The sequence below is a fragment of the Coturnix japonica genome, chromosome 5 (genome assembly GCF_054131305.1).
Source record: "Coturnix japonica strain WE chromosome 5, WE-NBRP24, whole genome shotgun sequence".
NCBI lineage: Eukaryota > Metazoa > Chordata > Aves > Galliformes > Phasianidae > Coturnix > Coturnix japonica.
This window is the reverse complement of record NC_140667.1, coordinates 30,541,221-30,565,924: the sequence shown is the minus strand read 5'-3', so window position 1 is coordinate 30,565,924 and position 24,704 is coordinate 30,541,221. Positions and strand designations below refer to the sequence as shown.

Genomic DNA, 24,704 nt, shown 5'->3' with positions numbered 1-24,704 from the left:
TTTGTAGAAGATGTTTATGAAGAGCCACATCAGTAAACTACCCATTATCATTAACAGATCACATATACATGCCTAAACATGTCAAACTTGCCTGTGAACCAACTCTGCAGTCCATTCCAGTTGCACACAGTTTCCAGAAGTCCACCTGTGTGTATTTTCATTAAGAAGTGAATAGAAAGTCCTAAAGCTCTAAATAACTTCTAAACTGCTCTAAATTGCTGAAGCAATTCTGGGGACAACATTAAAAAATCAGTGTAAGTGCTGTTTTGTGTTTTTTCTTCCTTCTTGATCTTCAGTTCACACACCAAGCTTAATCCTTTTCATTTACACCTTTGCAATGTCTGCACAGATGTTTTGTTGTCTCCCAGCTTTGGCTAAAAGTAGAAAGTTAATGTTTCAGCATAGGAGAGAGACCTCAACCAATGATGCACATAAAGTGTTGCTATGTTGATTGAGAAGCTGGCTTTTTTGGTACTTATCCCAGATGCTTCATCAGTGCAGCAACACCTTATAAGGATCCTGATGATCTTAGACCAGTCCCACCTGGTCATATCCTTAGCCTAGAGATCTCAGCCTTAAAGTACCTCTCATTACACAATGTGCCTTAATGGTTTTATAACCTAACATTTCTCCTTCTTATAATTTAAGCAAGGTGCACAGGCAAACTACTAACATCTGTTATCAATACACTGTATTTAGAGATTTGGATTTATCAGATATAGCTTCTCTATCTGGAGGCATTTTCATACTCATATCTATCACTTATACAGCTGTGAATCAGTTTCAGAGTAGTCTATAAGAGTAATAATAATTAAAAGGAACAGTCATCTCAACATAATTAAAGAGAATATTTTTGTTTATTATACTATAAAATTTACTTCCATCTGTCTGGAAATCATGTTTTACACAACTGAGATGAACAAAGGGAACGCTTTATGCATTTAAAAACAAATCTGAACTCATAGCCTAAACTGGTCAAGCACAGTGATGTAGGATAGTGGTTCCCAACCAAGGGGTCATGACCCCAATTCAGGTCATGGCATTTATAAGCTGGGGTCATGAACCTAGCGGAAATTCAATTGCAAAATTGGGTTTTGCCACCGGAAGTAAAGTCACGAGCCCAAGAGGCCAACTGAAAACATACTGATGTATGATTTCACTGTTACACATGGCTATTGCTAGACCTTCTGTCTCTCTTATATCCATTCAACAGATAAAAATCTAGATGACTTAGAATCAATAAGCAGGAAGGTAAGGATCCCCAAGCACATAATTGGTTACTGGTATCAGCATGTGGATGATGAACTTTGATTTTGAAAACATTTTAAAAAAAAAGAAAAATATTATCTTCATAACTTTTTGTATACCATACCCTCCCACCAAAAGTTTATTCACATATCTACTGATTTCTATAATAAGACACAGAATCAATTTTCCTGATAATATTTTAAGTGCTTCAGAAAGTTGAGTAGGATCTTTAGATAAAGACTTTCACTCATGCTAACGCTGTCAAAGGTAATTTAAAATATTTCTTGGTTTTTAACAGCTAAAAGATAAAGTTTGCCATTTACAGGAAAATTACAAAAACTATTTTAGTTTATTTAGTACAGGCATTACAGATACTGATTCAACCCCCTACTTCTACTCCCCAACCTCCCAGAACAAAAAATAAAAATCTGATGGCTTGGGTAATTTACATGGAAAAAAAAGTACAAAATAGTATGCTAAGAATTAACAAAAAAGCATCGTGATCTTTTTATATAGTACGGCACTTTCAAAACCTTCTATATTGACTGGGTGCCAAGAAAACAAACCCCAAATTGTTTTCCATGGTTTGTTTCTGGAGATGTCATCTTAAGATCAATCAGTATCAGAGGAAATAAAAGTATTTCCTTTTCAGGAAGACTGGCCACAAAAGTTATACTTATGCCTTAAGAATAGAGAAGGTGAGGTGACTGCAACCTACTTGGGTAAATTTCTGATTCTAGTTTTCAGAGGCTATAACAGCCTCAGTTTGAACAGTATAAACGGAGGACTCTCACAGCTGCAGTAAACAAACTGGCTGATAGTCTCAATAAGCTCAGATATAAATCAGTGGAGACTGTGCTCTGAATACAGCCTGATACGTGTATTCCCAATTTAAGTGTTTTAACAAATCTTCACATTGTCCACAAGAAAATGGCCCTTGCAGTGTGTAGACATAGAGCTCACTTTCTTTTAAGGGTAAGTTTGAAGCAGACTCAAGGATACATCCAAAAATTTTGTAGAAGTATGTCTAACTAGTAAGGAAAAACGCACTGCTATCTAACAACTGCAGGCACTGATTCCCTCAGTTAAATCCAGTAAAGATGGAAATCAACATTTTAAAGGTGCCTTTCATGGTATTCAGAAAATGCAGCTCATGAATTTCACTGCACTGCACAAAAGTAGGGGCCTAGTCCTAACTTGTCAGCATAAAAAGTCAGTGCTCAAGTCTACACACTACTTAACACCATAAACACTTGGTAACCATACTGGCAAAACTGGATTTTAATGAAGCTATGTAATTTGCACCAACTAAAGACAGTCTCCTCACATTTTCCTGCACACAGAGGAAAGAAAAAAAAAGTGAGTTTTTATTGGAACAGGGGGTAGCACCAAGACAGGCTGATCAGAGTTGCTGCAGCTTGCAGGCAGACAGTAGGAATCCAGAGAATGCCACATGAGGCGATGGCAGTACAGTGAAGTAGAACAAACCTCATTCCAAAAGTTAAGGGGCAAAGAGGGAGTCACACTTGTTCCTAGACTTGACAATAGTATACGTCCAAATTCATAGACACAACACATGCCTATAAGCTATGACAAAGCATATGCCAACTCAATCTTTAATCTTTCATAGATGTCTGCCCCTATACTTGTAGCACCGAGATTCATAAATGATTAAGACAAAAGATCTCATTCATCTGTACATATTTATTAACACAGGGATTTTACCTTGGGCTATTGGCTGAAAACCTGTTTGGTAATTTTTATTCACATCAGATTATTATGACCAGGATGTTCTGTCCATTGATGCAGTCTTGGGGTGCCTACACAATTCATCCTCACTACACATCAGTGGCAGGTTATTAGGAAAAACTCAACTTATGTGGATGCATTTAATTTCACTACAATATACAAACCATGTCCAATAAAAGCAACACTGGTGGGTACTTTAGTTCCACACAGCATCAAGACCTTACACAGGCTGGACCAAAGCATAACAGAAGTTGATCACTAAAGCAACCATATACCTCAAGCCTATTCCCAAAAGACTAGGCCCACATTTAAAACAGAAAAAGGAATCAAAATAAATCTGAAAAGTGATGAACAAGAACGATGGTACAAGAAAACAAGATGATGTTTGCCATATTAAGTATTTATATGTGCTCACTATATCAGCTACACCACTATACAGCAGTTTGCTACAATCAAGAATGCCTAAACTTACCAAAGGTTTTGATGGAAACTTGTAGAGATCCCTACACTTCACAACCACACAGCCTATGCAGCCTGTGTTAAAGGTGACACTGATGTGTGCTTGACAAATGTCATATTCCATAGTTAAGTGAAATCTAATAAGTAGATCTCAAACTGAAATATCATTTTCTTTTCACTGTTCTCCCTTCTCTCAAGTGCAGGAGTTCTGACCAATTCTGCAAACAGATCCAAGCCCCAGCATCCTGCAATTCCACTATCTTGCAATTCCTAAAGATTTCCCATTCTAAAAATTAATTTAAAATGAAGGGACTGAGATAGATGTGGATGAGACTGCAACAGTGTACCAATTCCATGCATGCAAACAGACTATTCTCTAAAACCAGTCAAAACCAAGCTTATTTTACTCTCCTACACTTTAAAGGAATCATCACAAAAAACACTTGCCACTTTGACAAATGACCTCTGATGAATTCTGTTGCAACAGTTTAAGTTCTTAAAAGCCAGGTCAAGAAAATTCAACATATTAAAGTGCTGACAAAAGCGAGTGAAAACTCAAAGTGAGAAACTAGGTGGGCAAAGGCTTGTAAACTCCTTTCTGACAACTTCTTTTTTCCTGGAAGAACATAGCTTCTAAAATACTCCAGTAAGATTCACTTTTCTAGGACAGAGCTCAATAAACAAATGGAAGTCAAAAGACAGCACATGAAAGCCAGAATTATCTAATGGAAGACAGTCCTAGCAGCCAAGATCTGCATGTTAAGATGCTCTAACTCAATAAGGCACAAGAGAATACTGTATAACAAATAGATTTTCACCCTTGCATCTCTCTGTCATTGATCATTACATTGTTCTCTTCATTCTTCGAAATACTAACATAATACCACAGAACTTCTAATCTTATACATAGTGCCATAACATCTTTCAAACTTTTAATTAAAAAAAATGGTTAAAGGAGAAATGAGGAGTTAGTTACTATGTAATATTGCATACACTGATCTTAGCATAAACTTCTGTAATTCATGAACTTGACAACACACAGTAAAGTTTGAGCTTAAAAAGTCCATTCATACAACTCTGCTATCATTGCACACAGCCTTTACACCACAACAACTTACAGGCCAAAACAGAAAAACTGTTAGCCCATGTTACAGCCTCACTTCACCAACTCTGCATATAGTTTGAGTTTAAGAATACTATAAATTACACCCGTACCAGATTCAGTGTACAATGTTATTTTTTTTTTAATATATGTACCATAAAAAGCTTTTTCTTGTAATAATGAACTACCATGACAAAATAGTACTTAACTAGTACTGTAAGTTCTTTGGTGTTCTCATTGCACACAGTAGTGAATACAGATTACAATGGAAAGTGTAACAATGGCAGAAGAGCAGCAAGATCCCAGGCTACAGCAAGTAAGGACCCACTCAGATATTACAGCAGTAAGCACAAAAATATAGGAAAGTAGCTACTTACCTTCCAAAGGCCTATAAGGTTCTCATACAGACAGGGAACTGCTGCCAAAACTTCCAACACTTAAATAAGGTCTGGGAAGGGGTGAATTCTGACTCCACTCATACTAGTTACCCAGCTGCATTGCATAGTTGTATGTACCTGTACTCCCCTGCGTTGGCCCTGCCTTCCCACCAGGAGCTCAATCATTATTTCAAGCCATAACTTAGCATTTCCACTACACAGATAAAACATGCTTCAGATAGGCTTTAAATTTACATAACGTATAGCTAAATAAGTCAAATTCTTTACTAGACTCTATTAGAGGACATAGGATTTTCCAGGACATCATATGTGCATGCAGTCACTTGCAGAGGCAGTACAATGACATATGCAAATTACATTTTCCTCTGTGATCTGTACATTTAATGCGAATCTCTTTCATATGTAAGTGAATATGTACAAAAAATCAGCTTGTGCGTTCACATTCAGAACACTCATGCCAACCTCTGCTATACTGCTACTCTTTCTTACCACTAAAACAGCCTAGTGGAACCAGAAAGCATGCAAATTTACTCAGCTGGAGTTAAACAAAAATCCCAAGTCTGATCAGGCCACTGTTGCTTCCTGACCCCTCCAGCTACTCTAATCTACAGCAGAGCCAGCGTAGAAAACAGTGTCCTGTATCAAGGTGCCGTAGCCACACATTTTGTAGTCACTCTGTTGCATCTACTACCCTGCTAGTTAAGTATCTAACTAATTTATAGCCACAAAATATGGAGGAGATCCTTCAGAATTTGTAGCTGTTGTACCCTTAAATAAATTTTGACTAACCAACCCCAGTACAGGACAGATAGATACCATTTCAAACCACTCAGTGTACTGTTTATACTACTGTGCTGTTGTAGTGACAGAGAAAGCTACAGCTAACATAAGTAAGGGGAGACAACAATTGCACAAAATCAACTGTTCCAGTTTAGTTGTTGTGTAGCTACTCCCTGCATTGATTCATTTTCTACTTCAGACCTGTTCACCTTGTCTACATGACTAACCACAGTAACTCCAGCAGGTGTAGGAGAATGAACAGAGTAGAACTTGTCCTTAAAGTGGAACATAAAGCTATTTTTAAACAGTTCAGAACAAAAGAGGCAGAGTACCATGGTAAAGGCAAGGAAACACTTTCTAACAAACAGGATTTTCCTCTTCTGCTGCCAGAGGAATAGATGGTATTGATGATGCTATTGCAGAGCACACAGTATGTGCCTGGTAGGTAATGGCTTAAAATGTTTTGGGGTAGTCAGAAAGCTATAGCTAAAGTAATGCATCCAGTTTCAGTCCTCTGATACTGTACAAGAACAGCTTTTCATAAGTTCTTGGAAAACTATTATGTTCATTAAATGGTGGTAGGGCTCAGGGTCTTTTTTTTTTTTCAAGAATGATTGTTTGATCTGCAGATTGATTATGGCAAAAAAAAATAAAATGAAGAGGTTCAGAATAATCATATTACGAAAGAGATATTCTGGACAAAATGTTCCTTTTAAAAACTCAAGTGTCTTGAATTTTGAATTAGTTGGTTAAATACACATGTAGGTGAATTAGCAGTAGCAGCAGTCATGCTGGGGAGAATAAAATATAATGTATCAGACAGCATCAGTCTCTGAACCCTCCAAACACCAAAAGAAAATGCATATATCACAGGGCCACTGAGATAAAGTAACGCTCAACCCTAGAGGGCACAGATTTCGTCTTTATGTAAATCAGTGCCTGTCACTGCATGCATGATTCACTGCTCAGAGTGTACTCTTCTGTGACGAATGAGTCCCGCTTAATTTGGCAGTGATTATGCGGGTTGCTGGCCCTCTAAACCCCTTTGAACTTGTAATTGCTGCTGGTTTAAATAATGAACATTAAGGGGAGGTGGATTCATAAAACTGTGGATAATTACAATTTTTTTTCTTTTTTCCTTTGTTTTTTTTTTTTTTCTAATAGAAATAAAAGGCTTCTGAGGCCACTGATAACTGTATCATACTAGGCTGTTACCGAAATGAAACTGCAGTCTTGCTCAGTCTCAAGGAAGGAATGGGAATGGAAAGGAAAAGAAGAAAAAAAAAGAGGGATAGGGAGATCAGAATGGCTTGGATGCTAGTAGAAAAGGAGGAGCAATAGCATTCATGAATATTCATAGCCAGTCACATCTGTAGCACGCTAGCTTTCCACCTCTTTTTTCTTTGCAGTTCAACATGGACAAGAAGTGCTAACAAAAGAAGGTGATTTTGCAGTTCTATCAGGCTCCAGGTTTAATCTTTACAGAAGAAAAGGGTGAACTTTTTTTTCCAAGGACTTCTGTTTTTCCCAAACCACAAATGTCTTTAACCAAAGGAAGTGTTCCCTCTCCCTCCCCCCACCCATACTGCTTTTTAAAAATTATATTCTTGTAATTATGAATGTGAGGGAATCAGTTGCCAAGGAAGCATGATGTGTAACACGCAGCAAATTTGTTCCTCCTCCCCTTTATGAGCACTTTACTAAATCCTCCAATATTCTTTGATCCACTCAAATTTTGATTTGTGTGTGTAATGTATTGAAACAAGAATGACAACAAGAATTGTTATTGAGGAGGGGACAGAAACCAAAGTCAGCCAAGTCAGGCAGCTACTACCCACAAAAAACAAAGAATGAATGATAAATTTAGCAGTCTCATGTTCAATTTTCAAACAACACAGCAGAGATTTATAGCTTTGCTGCTCCCATGATAAACGAAGCAGCACACAGAAACCGTGTCTGTTTTTGATTTTGCTATGTTTTCCCTCCTTTTTGTTCCTCGCCTATTTCCAGTTTTCTTTCTTTCTTTCTTTCTTTCTTTCTTTCTTTCTTTCTTTCTTTCTTTCTTTCTTTCTTTCTTTCTTTCTTTCTTTCTTTCTTTCTTTCTTTCTTTCTTTCTTTCTTTCTTTTTTTTTTTTTTTTTTTCTTTTTTTTTAATTCTACATTTTCTTTATCCTGATGTGAGATGAATATCAAAGGCCTGGTGCTGCTGGTAAGCCTCCAGCATACAACAGCAGCTCAATGGGATGTTATTAGATCCTGCGTCACAACATGGCAGACTGTGATTAACAGCAACTGTATCAACGATTGCAACTTCTCAATAACGCCCTCCAGCAGCTTTAAAGGGGCCATATGAAAAAGAAAAAAGTCTTGAAGAATCAGCTACCAAAGGTTCAACTTGGCACATGAATAGCTTATGTCAAAACTGTGTAGCTGCTTTGAGCCAGAACATAGTGGAGATATTTATTTAGAAGCACACTACCAAATACAAGGATCAGCGTTTTAGTTTGCAAGAGCCAATCCTGTGAAGAGCAGAGTAAGTGTGATGGAGAGCTGAATACGGAAAAGATCTGGACTGATGTCAGTGACATAATCAAAGTTCCCTCCAAATTAAGTAGAAGAGAATTTTTCCCAGTACTTCCCCAGAATTTCTAAGAAAACTTCAAGGCTGCTGTATGAAAGAGAGCAGGCTTAATATCAGAACAAGTGTAAACTGATATCCCTGCTCTCTTTTTTCTCTTCTTTATTATAGCTTAGTTACTTAGGTCCATGCACTAAGAAATATGAAGACTATTAAAATATAACATTCCATATCAGAAACTTTTCTAATTAACATGCTCAAAAATTCACATACCCAAAATTACGGTGTTACAGCTGTGTCTCATGAATATATGGCTAGGTCCAAAAAGAAAGTGTAGATGCATCGATGGCTCTTAAACATTTGTCTGGATAGAAACAATCAACTCACAAATTCTTTAAACATCTTCCTAGCATGAGCTTTGAGGATATACTGATTGTTATACTCACATCACTTCTTGCTCCGATCACTGCTGACCCTCACCTGGCTCAGTAGCCTGGCCTCAGAGTGTGATCCTGTTCCACTGATGTGGCCAATAAAGATCTTGTTTTGTTAAAAACAAAACAAACATGTGGCAAGTCAATTTCAAAATGTTTAATGTTGCCTGCTCCTTTTCATAAAACTTATCTGCTTCTAAGTGGTTTTCATTTCTGTTAACAGTATTAAAAAGAATGCTAATCATTCTACTATCTACTGTTGCTAAGGTAGAAGAGAGGGAAAATTCATCTACAGATGTAAATGACACTAGTAATCTCAGCCACAAATTAGGGTGTTGGTATAGTATTTTTACTGGAAAATGGTATGCAACCCACTGTTTTAAATGCATACATTAAAATCAGTATTGCAGCAGATTTAGTTCATATCACAGTGAGAAAAGTACTGGAAGAATAAGACCTGGAAAAGCTGTGGTACTGTATGAGAAAAGTGATTATTCAGGTGAAAAGGAAAAAAAAAAAAAAATAAAAAAAAAATTCATCTAACACATGGAATGGAATAGCTTTGTAAATTGTCTGAAAAGTTTAAGAGTGAATAGGATCGCTGTGGAACATTTGTGTGTCATACTGTCTTCCGTCAAGTCTCAGAATGACATAGTCCAAGGGCCTTATTGATGGCCAGTTGTCTTTACTTTTTCTCACTAATGGTCATAGTTCTGCTGAATGAGCAGAGTTTTCACAATGTATCAAAGTCCGGAGGTAAAGAAGTGTACACACAATACAGAAAGTCACCATAGGCACCTTCTAAGCTAGAAGTCAAAAAATAATTAATCTTAACTATCTTAAAAAAATACAAGCAGCTTTTTATTTCTTTCTCAAAAAATGCAGATTGTGCACAACAAAGCACTGAAATATGCTGCATTTGTGCCTAAGTCCATAGCACTCCCTTCAACCTGTTTATCCTTGAAGACCATAATTAAGGAGGACAAACTGGTTCATAGTCAACAAAAGTTGGAAAATAGCTGCGCTCACAATTTTTCTAAAACACTAGTTTTCCGTATCTAATCATCTTGCTTGATTAAATCATGGGGCAATTAGCAGTTGAGTGAAGAAATTACTTTCAGTTGTAAAAAGACAGCCAGCATTTACAAGTTCCACAAATGAATAATACAGGCTCAGTTCTCAGCAGTGTCCAAGCATGAAGAAACAAAGCATTTCTGCTGGTGACTGCTCCAGGGACTGGCCAGGGATTAGCTCAGTGGCCAATATGACTTAGTGTTGACTCGCAGGTTTTTTGGAGCACTCTTGTTAAACCTTTTTAAGGAAGGAACAACCACAGCACTGTTATGACTGAACAGCCACATTCTTCCTCTTATTTCTGAGTGACAGAAGATGATAAAGATGACAATTGTTCTTTAACAACACACAACACAACAAATCGCAACTATCAGCTGAAGAATATATGACAGCCTCCCTATGCAAACCTCAGTATTCCACATGTGGAGAAATATTCACACGGAGAAAGCCTCTGATCTTCAGCCACTTAAAGCAGACAGTACACTCTTCCAAAGACTCGGATAAGTATTCTTGTTTGCTGGCAAAAACTACAGATTGAAGATAAACTAGGAAAAATTTTCAGAGTCAGGAAGAACATCTACAGAACGACAAACATAGCCACACGTGGTTACTTTTTGAATAGTCATGGAGGGTAAGTAGTGGGAGCAATAAGCAGTCTCTTTCTAATCCTTATACTTAAATTTAGCTGAAAACATCAAGATCAATGAATAGTATAAATGGCATAGAAAAAGCAGAGTACACATTGAAAGTTCAGCACTAAAGGTGAAAAAACAACGTAGAGCACATGGCCCTCTAGCAGAGCTGCTACAGACCAGCAAGCAGCAGTTCCCTAGGTAGACAGACAGCCACAAAGCCACGGCAATGTGGCTCAAGAGGATAATGTCTTTCATAATGGCTTTTCCATCCATCAGCATTTCCAGCTGCAAAATTTTGTCTACCTGATGCTGACCCTTGAGAATTCTAGGATGGATGAACAAAGGCAAATGAGAGAGAGGGGAAGGAGTTGTGAAAACCGTCACTTCCCCAGATTTTCATCTGCTGAATCAACTATTTTGCTGACCAGTAAATAAATAATCTGTATTAATAATATTAAAACAATTTTGCTTTCTCAGGATAAAATTCTGATTACAATTGCATTGCCTGTAGAACTCATTTGAGGAGCATCTAGTTCAGTCTGGAATACTGTTGATCTTTAAGTTTGATCTAAACCAAAATTATTATCTCTGCTAGGAACACAGAAAAAGTTGGCATAAGAAGAAGCTGTGACATGAAGCATTTGTTTGGATCAAGTACAACTTACTCCTGTCTTCTGTATCCTCGAGTGTGATTTTCAGAAATAATCAAAACAAAAGTGACAAAACCCAAAAACCACAATGAGCAAACAGCAGTTTTTAAGTGCTGTGGGAACAGAGACGTTTGTTTAAGTAACCACTGTTTTAAAAATGCATACATAGTAACACCAAAATAAACAGCTTGCAACATTGTTTATTTTAAGATACACAATAGTAATGTAAAGTGCTGCATGCACTGAATTCAGGGTGTACTAACATTATTTACAGTTCTGAAGAGCAGTAGGAAAACTCAGCTCCATGCCAGAATACTCTCTGTTCTGATGAGAGCAAAGGTCAGGACTCACTGCTTTTGCAGCAAGGCGCGTTTCAACATACAGTAGAAAACTATGCTCTCTTTTCACACAGGTGTCTTCTGAACTGTGTCAGGAACATACAAAAGACACCACATGCCAATAGCATCTTTAAGATGGATACAGAAGCTCATTCTTCAAAGAATTAAGAAAAAGAGAACTTCGCCCTGTCACTTCTTCAAAAAATGTCTCAGATGGGCCTAACTCACTAGACTATATTGAGCCAAAAAAAAAAAGAATAATAGTAACTAAACTAAGCAGTAGTGTTTTGAAAAGTGACTGACTTACTGAACAGATTTATGTCTCTGTGTGTCTCTATTGTATTTGATTCTCTGCTGACAGGAAAAAAAAAATTCCATTAACTTCAAACCATAATAGAAGTTTCTGCTATTTTTCTTCATGAAGCCTGCCTAGCTATAGGCTAGAAAAATGGACTTTATTCTGGCTACTCCATCGTCTATTTATTATTGTAATTGCATAGATTTACTATTGTAATTGCAACATTACTGTTATTGTTAAATCCTTGTTATTGCCAATAAATAAGCCAGAAAGAATCCAGCTTGGATCTCAGATCCCAGGCTAATTTCGTGGAGCTGGCAACGAGAAGAGAAATGCATATTTTGATGTGCAAACTGAGCTTGTTTGATCTGGAAGTCATTGAGACAAACGTGGAACCCCACAGATATATTATCATGAAGTAATGTTCAATAGGAAAATTTCATTTTAAATTCAAAATATTATCGCTTTCTTCTTGCTGCTTTTGAGTAAAGCTGTGTGTGAAATTCAGCAGTTGTAGTCAGCAGGCACTCAGTCAATATTTTCTTGGGGTCATTCTGCCTCTCAGAGGGCCCAAGATTTGCTTTGAATCCTGTAGTCAAAAGCATATAGTCTGTAAGTGAAAAATGGGTGAAAATACCATGTTTCACCTGTTTTGGTGTTGGAATTTCTGTAAAAATCTATGATCGGCTTTATTTTGAATGAAATTTGTATAGAATCCTCATCCTTAAAAATCCATGTGGATTTTGAATACTGATCCAACTTCTGGTGTTCAGGTTTCACTTTTCATAAAGTGCCAGGAAAATTCAGGAACATTAAAGTGGTGGATAAGAGCTGATAAGAGACCTGTACCTCTCCCTGATATCTGTGACAATTAGTGAAACCTCTCACACTGTGAATGGGGAGCAGTGTACAAATTGTGACATGGTCTCTGTCTCTGAGTATCTGAAAAAGAAGCAGTTTCTAAAGTAAGGCCCTCAACTCCAACTCATTTCCTTTGCTGGACTGACAGAAGCCATGCCCACTGACCTTCAGTACCTACTGAAGCTCCCAGCTATGTACTCAGGCCTTTCCCTGAGGGAATGGTAATTAGATATTTCTACCAAGCTTAATTTTTAATTTTGGGTCCCAAACCCATTTTCCATTTGCCTTTGTCAATTAATTTTACAATATTTTTCAACTGACAGACAAATGAACTATCACTTAAAAAATTTAAACAAATACCAAAAAATAGTAATAATAATTAAATTAAATTGAATGAATCCAAATTTTGGGAGGTTTCCTTCTGAAAACAGCTCCAACTTCAAGATATTTTTCAAATTTTAATCATTAATAAGAAAACACAAGCATGAAAAATGCTTCAGGCAACACTACTTTAGTGTAACCCCAGGAAGGCAAGATGTTTCTCAGCAGCATTTCTTCAAATGCTTTTTGGAGTCTAGTTTTAAAAGTACTAAACAAAGGCACTTCCACAGATTGCTTTACAATCTCCACAACTTTTTTGGGGGGTTGTTAAATTCCATTATTTCTGCAAGGCATTTTGTTCCCCCTAATTAACTTCTTTTCCTTTCTGTTTGCAGCCTGTGCTTTTTCAGTGATTCAGTATGCACATTCTCTGTCTGTGTCTAGATCTGTTATTTTGGGGATGGATGGGAAGAGCACTGAAAATAACAATACAGCTCACATTTCTCTCATCTTCTTTCAGACTCTGCTACGCTTTGGGGGGAATAAGGGCCCTGGTAGTCCAAACTCTCCAAGCATCCTCCTATATCTTTCTTAGTCTCTCACCAGACTGGCCTCAGGCTAGTTTCATAATCATCAGGAAAAAACAGTGCTGATGTTCAGCATGAGATCATAACACGGTGATCTCACTCTGAACATTACCTTTCACTACAGCAGCTCTATTGACTTCTTTGCTAAGAACAGTTTGAATTTCCCACCAGCTCAGTTGTGTGATATTTGGCCTCTTTTAGGCTAGATACTTCTTCGCAGAGTGAGCCTACAGGGCACTGGGTGGAAAGCTCATGAGCCCTGAGGCCTTGTTTGAAGGAGTTTTCAGCCTCAGCAAGAAGATTGCCACAGCATTTGTTCAGGAGGCAGCAGAGCATATTGTATAATGTATGCATTATCGAGTTGGAGAGTACAGTATCATACATTTTCTGCTAAGGCTTTGAGAAGGATTCAGATCCCAGGATCTAAACTTTGGATAGTTTAACAGTTCTAGAGCTATGTTTATTCACAGCCATACTAGCAAAGCACTGCCTTGTTGTTTGCAGATGTTTTATTTTCTTGCTGTACATTCCTTTACAAGTATTAAAGGACAGTCTTGGAGGGAAAAAAAGAGAGACAAAAAGAGGCAAGGGCTTTTTTTTTTTCTTTTTTTTTTTTTTTTTTTCAGTTTGTTAGAGTAAAAGAACACTGTGGGATAAGAAATAGTTTTACAGAGGCAGGACAGATAGCATTAATGATAACAGTGAGTTTTCTGCAAGTACCTATGATACGTATGCAATATCACAGAACTTTTCTGGTCTGAGTAGTGTTTGCTTAGCCAACATACATCACACGTATACAAAGTAAGCTGTGGAAAACTGAAAGGTAAGTAGTGTGGATGTAGAACAAATGTGTGCTTCTTAGTGCTCACCTAAAACTCTGTAGGCCATCCCACCATTTACAGACAGGTTCATATCAACTTAGAAGGCACTTCTCTTTCCTAAGAGATGTTAGCTCATGAAGTATAATGTCCACATGGAATTAGAAGAAATAGTTCTGAAAAGAGATGTGCCAAGTAGCAGAAGTCTCAAAGCAGTCTAGTAAAACAGTAAAGGATGGCAAAAAGGAGAAGGAAGTTAAATGATTTTTCCTTTTTTTCTTGTTCATAACAATTACCTGTTTTCACAAGTTTCCATTTCATTTCATACTTTAAATCTGAAAGAGATCAACATATCTGGGCTGCATTAAAAAAGGGGTGGCCAGCAGGGAGAGGGGGGTGATTGTTTCCCTCTACTTGGCTCCTGTGAGGCCCCATCTGCAGTACTGTGTCCAGGCCTGGGGCTCCCAGTACAGGAAAGAGGTGGGGATATTAGAGTGGATCTAAGAGAGGGCCACTAAGATGATCAGAGGGTTAGAGGAAAGCTTGAGGGAACTAGGCTTGCTTAGGTTGGAGAAGAGAAGGCCCTGGGGAGACTTCACTGTGACCTTCCAGTACTTGAAGGGAACATATAAACAGGAGGGGGAATCGCTGATTATGAGTGTATGTAGTGACAGGACAAGACAGAGGAGGTTTAGGTTAGATATAAGGAGGACATTTTTCACATGGAGGGTGGTGATGCACTGGAACAGGTTGCCCAAGGATGTTGTGGATGCCCCATCATTGGAGGCATCCAAAGCCAGACTGGATGTGGCTCTGGGCAGCCTAGTCTAGTGGTTGGCAACCCTGCACACAGCAGGGGTTTGAAACTGGATGATCGATGTGGTCCTTTTCAACCCAGGCCATTCTACGATTCTGTGATTCTAAGAATTCCCCTTTCTAGCTGAAAGTAAAGCACCCTTTAAACAACTTTTATATTATGAATATATATTTGACTATATATTTTCCTTCAAAGTAACCAAAAGGAAGTGCAATTTATGAATGACACAATTCCTATGCACCGGTGCATTCCTTTACTGACTGCCCCAAATAATACATGTTGCCATTATGACCACACTATTCTCCTTATTTCTGTTGTTACCATATATTTCATGACCTTTCTCACAATTCACATTTTATACCCCTGAAAGTCTATTTGTGAACTACCAGAACATCTGGCAGCAGTCTGCATGAACTCTTCAGTAGGCAGGGAGCTTCCTGACATGAACTAGGGACTTCTCAGCCTCTTTTTGTCCCTTAGGTCACTCTCCTGCTTCCCATTTCTTCACTGAAGCACAAGTGGGATGCACAAAGGGGAAGCACCTGGGTGAATCAAAAGAGGCGGCAGAAGACTGGGGACTGGCTGGAAAGCTGCCAAAGTCCTATTTCACTTCAGGAAACTCCCTGGGCTGTTGAGGAGGGGAATATCCACTAGTGACTTCTTGAAGAACAAAGATGCATTTGTTAATACTGTTGCACTCCCTTTATTCTGATTCTTGCCCTGGGCCAGCAGTTTATGTTAGAAGTTTTTTCACTTGCTACTTTCTGAGAAAGATATTTGATACCATTTGCATGCAATAATCACCACTTCAGGTCACCAACAAGGAAAGAACCTGATAAACAAAAATAACCCAAGCCTAAGCCACTTACACTAAAGTACCTTGCAGCAATCATGTGCTGCCATCTTCTATGATGAACATGACAGCATAGAGCAGCACATAACACTCTTGACTTTATATTAAATGCTCCCTCATAAAGAGAAATCCATCCCAGGCCTTTAAAGTCTACAGAATTTCAAGTATTTGTACATGCAAGTTCAGCAGCATGATAAAACCACAACTGAAGAGCAGGCCTCTGTAATTCAGATGACGCTAACTATAAGATGCAGGTCTCATGCAGAGGTTTTCATCTGCAGATTTCAAAAGCACTCTGAAAAGCAGTCCCCACCATTATGCTGTACTGTTTACACAAGGAAACTGAGGCACAGTATCTTGCCATTTTCACAGCTAGAAAAAAGGTTGAAATATCCCTAAGCTTGTCTGAGCTGGCTGTGCTGAAGTAGTATCCTGGGAACGGCAGTGAAGGCTCAGCTACAAGGCAGAATGTGACAAATAGCTAAGCACTCAAGAAATGTGTCTTTCTATCACAAAACAGAGGATCCTTCAAAGACTTGTTAAGTAGAATTTTCAGATAAAATGGCTATAATATTTAATGCTTAAGATGCAGAATTGTGTTCCCTTGTCTGTTTGTCACCTATTATGATTTCAGTTTTCATCTCTCATTTTACACAGTTTTTCCAAAGGGATCAGAGTTGCTCTGAAACTAATGGAAGCAGATTGAAAAGTACACACTCTTAGAGACTAATCTGAGAAATATCTGCAAATATTTGAACACAGAAACATTAAACCTACATTTTGACCTTTCCTGGGATGAAAGAGAACCACTTCTATAAAAATCCATGTACGTTCCCAGAACATCAACTAACAATGTAGATTACATTGTCCTTTTTCAGTTTAGTTTGGTTGTTGTTTTTGTTTTAAACTCGTACAACAAGCTTCAAAGTAGTCTAGACTAAATCACCTTCTAAGAAGAAGGTGATTCTTTTATATGCTTAGTATAGTGAACAGGAGCTTTCCCACTGCTTTCAGTTTAGTCATAAAGTATATCCTTAGTATATCCACATTAGAATATTGAGCTGCCTCTTTGAAATTTATTTCAAAGCTCGATCTAGATGATGGCCAAATTTCTATAGCATTAAACAAATTAATATACAGCAAACTAAAATGTTTTCAATTTGCTACTCTGATTCATTGTGCTGAGATTGTAAGAATATGTCATGAGATGTTAAACATTTTACGGACATAAGTAGTCAACTGCTACAAATAAAGTACATGTTTTGAAATGCCATCGTAAAAAGGTAAAACCAAGATTTAAAAAAATCTTTATGGCATTATACAGTGAGTTGACAACCTATCATCCAGTATTAGACTAAACAACTGAAATTAGTTCTGGCAGATTTGGGGCTAGCAGTTAAAAATAAAAATAGCAAATGTAAAAGCATGAAAACTGTATTGCCATTATGCTTAAAGACAATAATAAATCTTTAAAGATGCCAATGATTTCTTTGGATCCTACAAACAACTGCTGCCAATCAACTCACAAATATGTAACGCATGGTATTCTAAGTATCCTAACTCAAGGCAAACTCCACAACACCAAAAGTAATACTGTCTGCCATAAACTACTCTTTTCACTACGAAACAATAAGAACTGACATTGCTATTCATTAGCAGTTCTGGAAGTGTTGGCAGAAACATACTTTTTTTTTTTTTTTTTTTTTTTTTTCAGTAAATCTCTAATTTTGCAGAAAACTTCTTTGAAACCAATTACTCTGCTCATGGATTTTGAAAGGAAGATCTCAAGTAAACATGTCCTGAGGCAAAACTGTTAGGCAGTATCATTTTACACAAACAAGAACAATCATTTTTTTCCCCTAAAAATGTATTTTATATGTACATATATTCATGTATACACACTACAGAGAAATTTAAGAACTACGAATGCTCTGATGACAATTGTTTTAAGTGGTTAGAGTTTGAGACAGATATTCAGAAAGCTTCTCACCTCTTGCCGACTATGATCTTTATTCTTAAAGACTGTAGTGCACAACATTTATTAATGCAACATTCTTGGAGTGTTTAAACACTGTGTGTGTTTGCATAGGCTTTAGCTAAATGCCCATTTATGTTTTGAGCCTTCAGGTCTCAGTTCTATAAAAATGAATTCACTCTTGATGCTACTTTCTTGTTACAGTTACTTCAGTAGATTCATTACTTGGGCTTTCATATTCTCTCTTCTTTCCACTTAAATCCTATACTGACTCTGCAAAGCTTTATAAGCTGACAATAACAACCAGAAAATACCAGTGGCTGATCATATCTTTACCTAGGCCACATTTTGTTTGCTCAGTTGAGGTTTTTTAATCAGGCCCCCACTAAAATCATGCACATGTTTTTAGTTACACTTGTTCTCAGTAATTCCCTGCTTGGAAACAGCAGGTAAAATATTACATTGAGAAGTAGTATTTGTACCTCCCCTCTTGCCATGTTATCTGATGGTTTGGCAGCGGCTGACCTCATGTGCCACATGAACCATGCTGCTGCTCCCTCCATCCTGCCAGGACAGCTGCCTGCTGGGGAGGAGAGGGAGTCAAAACAGGCTGGGCAGGGAAAAGGGGGGAGGAGAAGGTGAAGTAAAATTAGCTAGCATTGGACAAGGAGTGGATTATAAGGCCTAGGAAATGGCTGCTGGGTATACTGAGGATCCCAGCTTGCCCTGACAGCAGGGAGGAAGGGCTTCCCTACAGCCCTTGGCCTATGGGCAGGGAAGGAAATGAAGAAGGGGGAAAATGGAAGAGCCTTTGCAGGATTCACAGTGCATGGATTGTTTGCTCTGTGTGTGTGTGCGAAATTCACCCTATATATAACTTGAAATCTTATTAGATAACAACTCTGTGACACTGTAAATCCAATATTTCTCAGAATGCTATTTTTGAAGCAGAAACATGCAACATATTTTGATCTCCAAATAAGCACAATAAAGATCTCCCTTCAAAATAAAATGAGAAGTTAAAAATCAAATGGAAATGCAACAATTTACACATGGGCTTTCTATGCTTCTATCAGATTATTTAAATTTCGGACTGTCTCTTTAATTTGAGGAACAGCTATAAAGGCGACAGATGGCAGACAGAATTGACTTATGTCCTCTATTCTTTTACAGAAGAAGGGGGAGTGCAGAAAGTTTGATAAAGGCAGAAGCTACAGTACGCAGGCCTCGCTATAACTATCTAATGGGTCTTTTGATGGATAGGTTGGGAATATTTAGTTTTTCCTCCACAGACACGCTTTGTAACAAACCAACGGTCCTGGAGGTTGCCATGGGTGACGGGAGTGCTGACATCCAGTCCCAACTACAAATAAGCACATGACAAATGGGCCCGAAGCCCTCCGACAGCCCTGAACCTTGGTGACCCCCTAAAACATCCAGCCTCCCAATACCCATAACCAAAAAAGCATTATGGAATATATTTTTTAAACTGAAAGCTTGCAGTTAATTGAAAACACTGCCATGTAACAGAAATGCTTAGGACAGCATGTACAAGTAAAAATAAATCACACAGCATTGTTATTTAATGCACTGTGACATCATTTCCTGAAATTAAACAGAGATGACACAGATTCAGACAGTCCCTGGTAAGGTTCAGTTCAAACAATTCACAGATGTTTTCCTCAAGCGAGCAGAAAACAATGCCGGGCTTAAAGCGCTCCCTTCCCACTCCCCACCTCCCTCTCCCTCTCACTCCAGCCTTTTTGCTGGTACAGGGAGGTATGGGAGTTTTATAATACATGCTCCAGCAAAAATATTCTTTTTTTAATTTAATTACTCAGGCTGTTGTACTAAATAGATGGATCATTGTGTCACAAAAGCATCAATTTTTCAGAAGAAATAACAGATGTCTATGTAACAATGATTAGATTAACCACTCAGAGACAAAGCTAGCTTTTGAGGCCCACACACCCCATGACCCTGGGTTCCCTTTTCTGTAGGGGGTGGATGTAGAAATGTCAGATCTAATCTCAGATTCCATTTTTAAAACAAACAAAGCCCCACCCCCACCCTATCTCAGCCCTTTTCTTTTAAGATTACAGTCTTTAAAAGGTATATGAGTTTTTGGGCAGTTACTAAATTCAGATCTTTGAAGCTGATTCCTTAGCTGAGGACTGTAAGTTGTCAGAGGATTATGTCTTTTGGACCATGAGCAGAAGAAGCATTAGGGGAAAAATAAAATAAAATAAATAAATAAATATACATAGTTTTGTTCTATTCTGATTTTCCACACTCTTCCTGGTGCAAACAGGACAGGAAGGCATGCCACTGACATTAGGGAATACTAGCCTATCACCACCAGCAGCAGTAAACCCCAGCAGCAGCTGCCAGCTCTGTCCCGCTGGGCTAGGTCTGATGGTGAGCCACCAGCAGAACTTTTGGGTGCAAAAATACTCAGATCCATAATCTTGATGACTACACTACTATCAGTCATGGGATTTTAGCACTCAGATACTGATTTTTCTAAAGGAGATGAAGAAATAATTAACTTCCCCTCACAAAGTTTACCCAGCTGAAAAATGAGAACAGTAATTTTTTTTTTTACAGAACTGGGCAACGTATTTCTTGTTCATACAAATATGAGAGGTTTACCCCACACCAGTAGACAGGTCCTGGCTGTAACATCAGCACATAGGCAGACCTACCTAAAATCATGGAATAGCACTATACCTGAGTTTCTTCCAAGTCTCTGACTACACAGTATGCTAAAATGGGAACAGCAGCCCTGTGAACTCATATGCAGGTAGCTTGACAGTACTACCAGAGGATATCATCCCTTTCCTCAGTGTACCTTGGGAAAGCACATTACTGTTTAATCCAACACAAGTACTACAAATCTTCAGAATGCCTTCACAATAGCAAGTGTCCAATAGCAATCTATGTTCCTAAATCTCTCTTAGGTATTATTCCTAAAATCAGGATATGGGCAGAGATATTTATGAAGGTGAGATGGTTTCAACTATTTTGAAAGTTTGCTCTGAAATGCCAGTGATTAATGCATAAAACATCTGCCTGCACAAAAGTCTTGGGAAGTCATTTATTAAAATGTGACAGAGATGCATTATATTCTCAGATACACCCACATAAAAATAGAAGAAAAAAAATGTTTCAATAAGGCTATTGATATTATTCTGTCTGGCCACCTGAATACTTCAATCATGAGAAAATTCATTCAGGTAAGTACAAAAGCTGTGATTGATTCATTTTAACGCATTCCAGCAAAACTTATTCTAGCCTGACCCTGAGGTATGTGAAAGCAAAATCTACTCCACAAGAAACTATAGAGAGCAAAGTTTACAGCCAGAAGGCTGTGGAAAACAGACTAAATGACAAATAAATGTTAGGAGACAGAACTTCAGGGGAAAAAAACATAAAAATAAAAAAAAGAAAAAAAGAAAAACAAACAAGGAATTGAACAAACAAAAGGCAGCTTAACTGCACTGACTTCAGGGTTGCTGTCCCAAGCAATATCAGCTGGAAATCTGGTAATGTCATGCTATCATTAATTTCATGCTACAATCACTATTTATGGCACTTTTAGTTACATCTCCTTACAGACTGTATCAAATAAAACAATTTAAAATATTTTTTAAAAAGTGAATCACTCCAAATAAGTGTCCAAAAAAACCCAGCCAACCAACCAAATACATCTCTGTTCTGCAGTTCTGTAAAAGAATAGGAAAAAAATATTTCAATGTAGCAAAAGTGTAGTTTCTGATACAGTATGCTGCAGAGAATCATGAACAACTAAAGGTACAACTTCATGGAATAATTGCTTCCTTTATAACTTTGTTCTTTTCTGATTATGTACATATATTTCAGAGGTGCTCAACCCTTTAAAAGGGCATGGAAGGAGGGGGGCAAGCTCTGTATAGTCGCTAGTAAGAAATCCTAATCTCAACATGGATGTAAACTGGAGGTGTCTATACATTTGAGCACTTCCTGTTTTCACTTCATGATCAAATATGTTCTTTGCAGAGCAAATAGGGGAGCACTTGAGGGAGGGAAGCAGAGATGTCTGAGAGGCTAATTGAGTGTACTAAGGAGTCCTTGGCATAGAGGAAAAGGAGTCTTCCAGAACTATGAATAAACTCTCGGCTTGGGTCAGATTTCTTGCTGTTTCTTTTCTTCAACCACCTTTGAACTCAAATAAAAACAGCCTTAATGTCAGGTTTACCTTTCTGATGTCGTAATCTTTATGTACTATTGAAAAGCTTATAATACCAGACTAGGATTTCCTCTACTTTCTTAAACACTGGATATTATCCAGAAAAAGCATACGCATTTCCAACCAATTCATCCTCAGATCTTTCATCTTCCGGTACTGTTGTAATTCCAAATATAAGACAGAGCTCAATAAGTGAACAAGAACATGACAGAATCTCTTATTCCTCACATTTAATTTCCAGCAACAAAAATATGTACGTGTATCCTATTTCAAATATAATTAAAATCACTGCAAAATGGAAGTCATGATAGGGGGTATAAATGGTTTTGAAAGACACAGACTGTCAGATATATTCATTCAACATCAGAGCTCAAATGCCTGTCTCTTCAAAAAGCCACTTTAGAAAATCAATTTTTAAAATCAGTTACATTAGGAGTTTACAAACTGACCTAATAAAGAAAAAAACATTACTTTATTTTAAATCATAAGTAAATGCAATTAGTCAGAACTGAGTTACTCTCTTTGAATTTGACAACGTATAGGAATTTCAAGTTAAATCTATAGCATAAGAGATGGACTGACACTGCTTCCCCTTCTAGGGAAACCAGAGGTTAATGATTTTTGTCATATTGAGACCAAAAGCTAACAATTGCTACAGTTGGCCTTTAGTATTTTATTTGTCCTTTTGAGGTATTCAGAATAGGTGACAATGGCTTGCAGTTGAGAACATATGTAGAGAGACCCCTGAGGCTTATGGAAAAGTTGCTCCATGCTGGTTGGGTGTTTGAAAAAAAATACAACCAGAGCTCTTTTATGTTCCTCTCCTTAATGAATGCATGAATGTCAAAATGTACCAATGGCCCATTCAGGGGGCAAAGCCTAAGCAGCTCCTTCTTTAAGAACACATCCTGAGATGTAAAATACATTTGCTTAACAAATTAAAATAATGAGATAATTCAATTAGTTTCTTTAAAAGAGAGAGAAAAAGAAAAAAGGGTACATCAGGGGATTATTGTAATACAAGAACAGGTCATACAGCACAAAGGAGGAACAAACCAATTTGAAGTAAGGTTAGAGTAGTAATGAAGGAATGCACATTGAATCATGGACCGCCATTGTAAAGATATTTACTTGAAACAATAAAATTGCACATCACAGATTCCCCTGTTCTGGCTCAGCCAGAGCTGCACTTTGAATGGACAAGCTAATTTGAGAAAAAGTGCAAGATCTTGGGGAGAAGAAAAAAAAAAACAAAACAAAACAGGAGTTCTCTTCCCTTCCTTCTCTGCATGTGTTTATGGCAAGAATCTTTCTGAATTTACATTGCACTGGTCAGGGGTCTCCATTATCAGTTTGCAGGTCTGAGAATTACAGCACAGTAAATCTTTCAACACCTGCAAACTCATTAAAGCTTGGATGGTAAAAGGGTTGGGGCTTTTTTGTGTTCATTTAATTTGATTTTTGTGAAGCCATCCTCACCGCTGATGGCAAATTTCCTCAATTCATGTGGAATGGAGAGGGTCAGGAGAGAGAAGACAGAAACAAGGAAAAGGGATTTCAAAAAGCCAGGAAGACTTTCCTCAAGAGAAGTGAGAGTTAGTTAACTGTTTAATGAGCATGTGTTGAATGCTTTCAAGAGGAACACAAGAAAGGAAAGCAGAAAGGAAAAAGGAAAAAAAAAAAAAAAGAAGAAGAAGAAGAAGAAAAAAAGAATAAGTTATCACAGATTTCATATGGGGAAATGAGATTAACACTGAGACAAGTAAAAAGAAACTGGTTTATTTGTGGCCATGCTTTCTGCTGTCTCCCTGCATTACTCCTCTAAAGATACCCTGCAGCTAAATGAAAAACCCTTCACTCACACTCACTCGACTTACAAATTAAAAACATTTTACAGGTTAGTAAATCTCCAGCTGAGGTGATGTAGCAAAGAACAGCTGTGAAGTAATTTTGATAATGATGAGAATAATAAGCACATGGCAAGGTTCAGGGCTTTGCTGTTGCAGCTTCAGTGCTCCTGAATAGATAAAAGTGATTAAATACTCCTGATTATCCCTGACCAATATGTAATGGATTTACAGCCCTTTCAATTAGTCAGTATTTGCTTAGGACTCATTATTTTGTCTTTGGTTAAGTAATCAGCCCAGAGACTCATGTTCTGTCTAATTCCTCTGAGCCAAGTGGGTACAGGGCACCTGACCTTTGAAATGGCCATAGCTGGGAGGCAGGAATAACCACTACTCCAGCAGAGACACTGGCTATTCCAGCTAATCCTGACCCCACAGGCCAGATCAATGCACCTTAGTTTGCTACTAATGTCCTTACATCAAAATGATGGTTTAGAAATGTGGATCTATTGCTCCCCCCTTTAGCTGTGCTGCAAGCAGAGCAGTTCGATAGTCTCTATCATAAATAAAATGGGTACCTTGTCCCAAAATCATTACACTGTAACCAACATCAGCTACCGGGGATATTTATAAAACTTCTCAGGAGAAGAGGTA

The 24,704-nt window shown here is 37.8% G+C and overlaps 1 protein-coding gene across 8 annotated transcripts in view; it reads right to left on the bottom strand.

Moving 5' to 3' along the window:
- MEIS2 (Meis homeobox 2) overlaps window positions 1-24,704 on the bottom strand; it is a 168,944-nt gene that overhangs the window by 91,523 nt on the left and 52,717 nt on the right. The window lies entirely within an intron of this gene.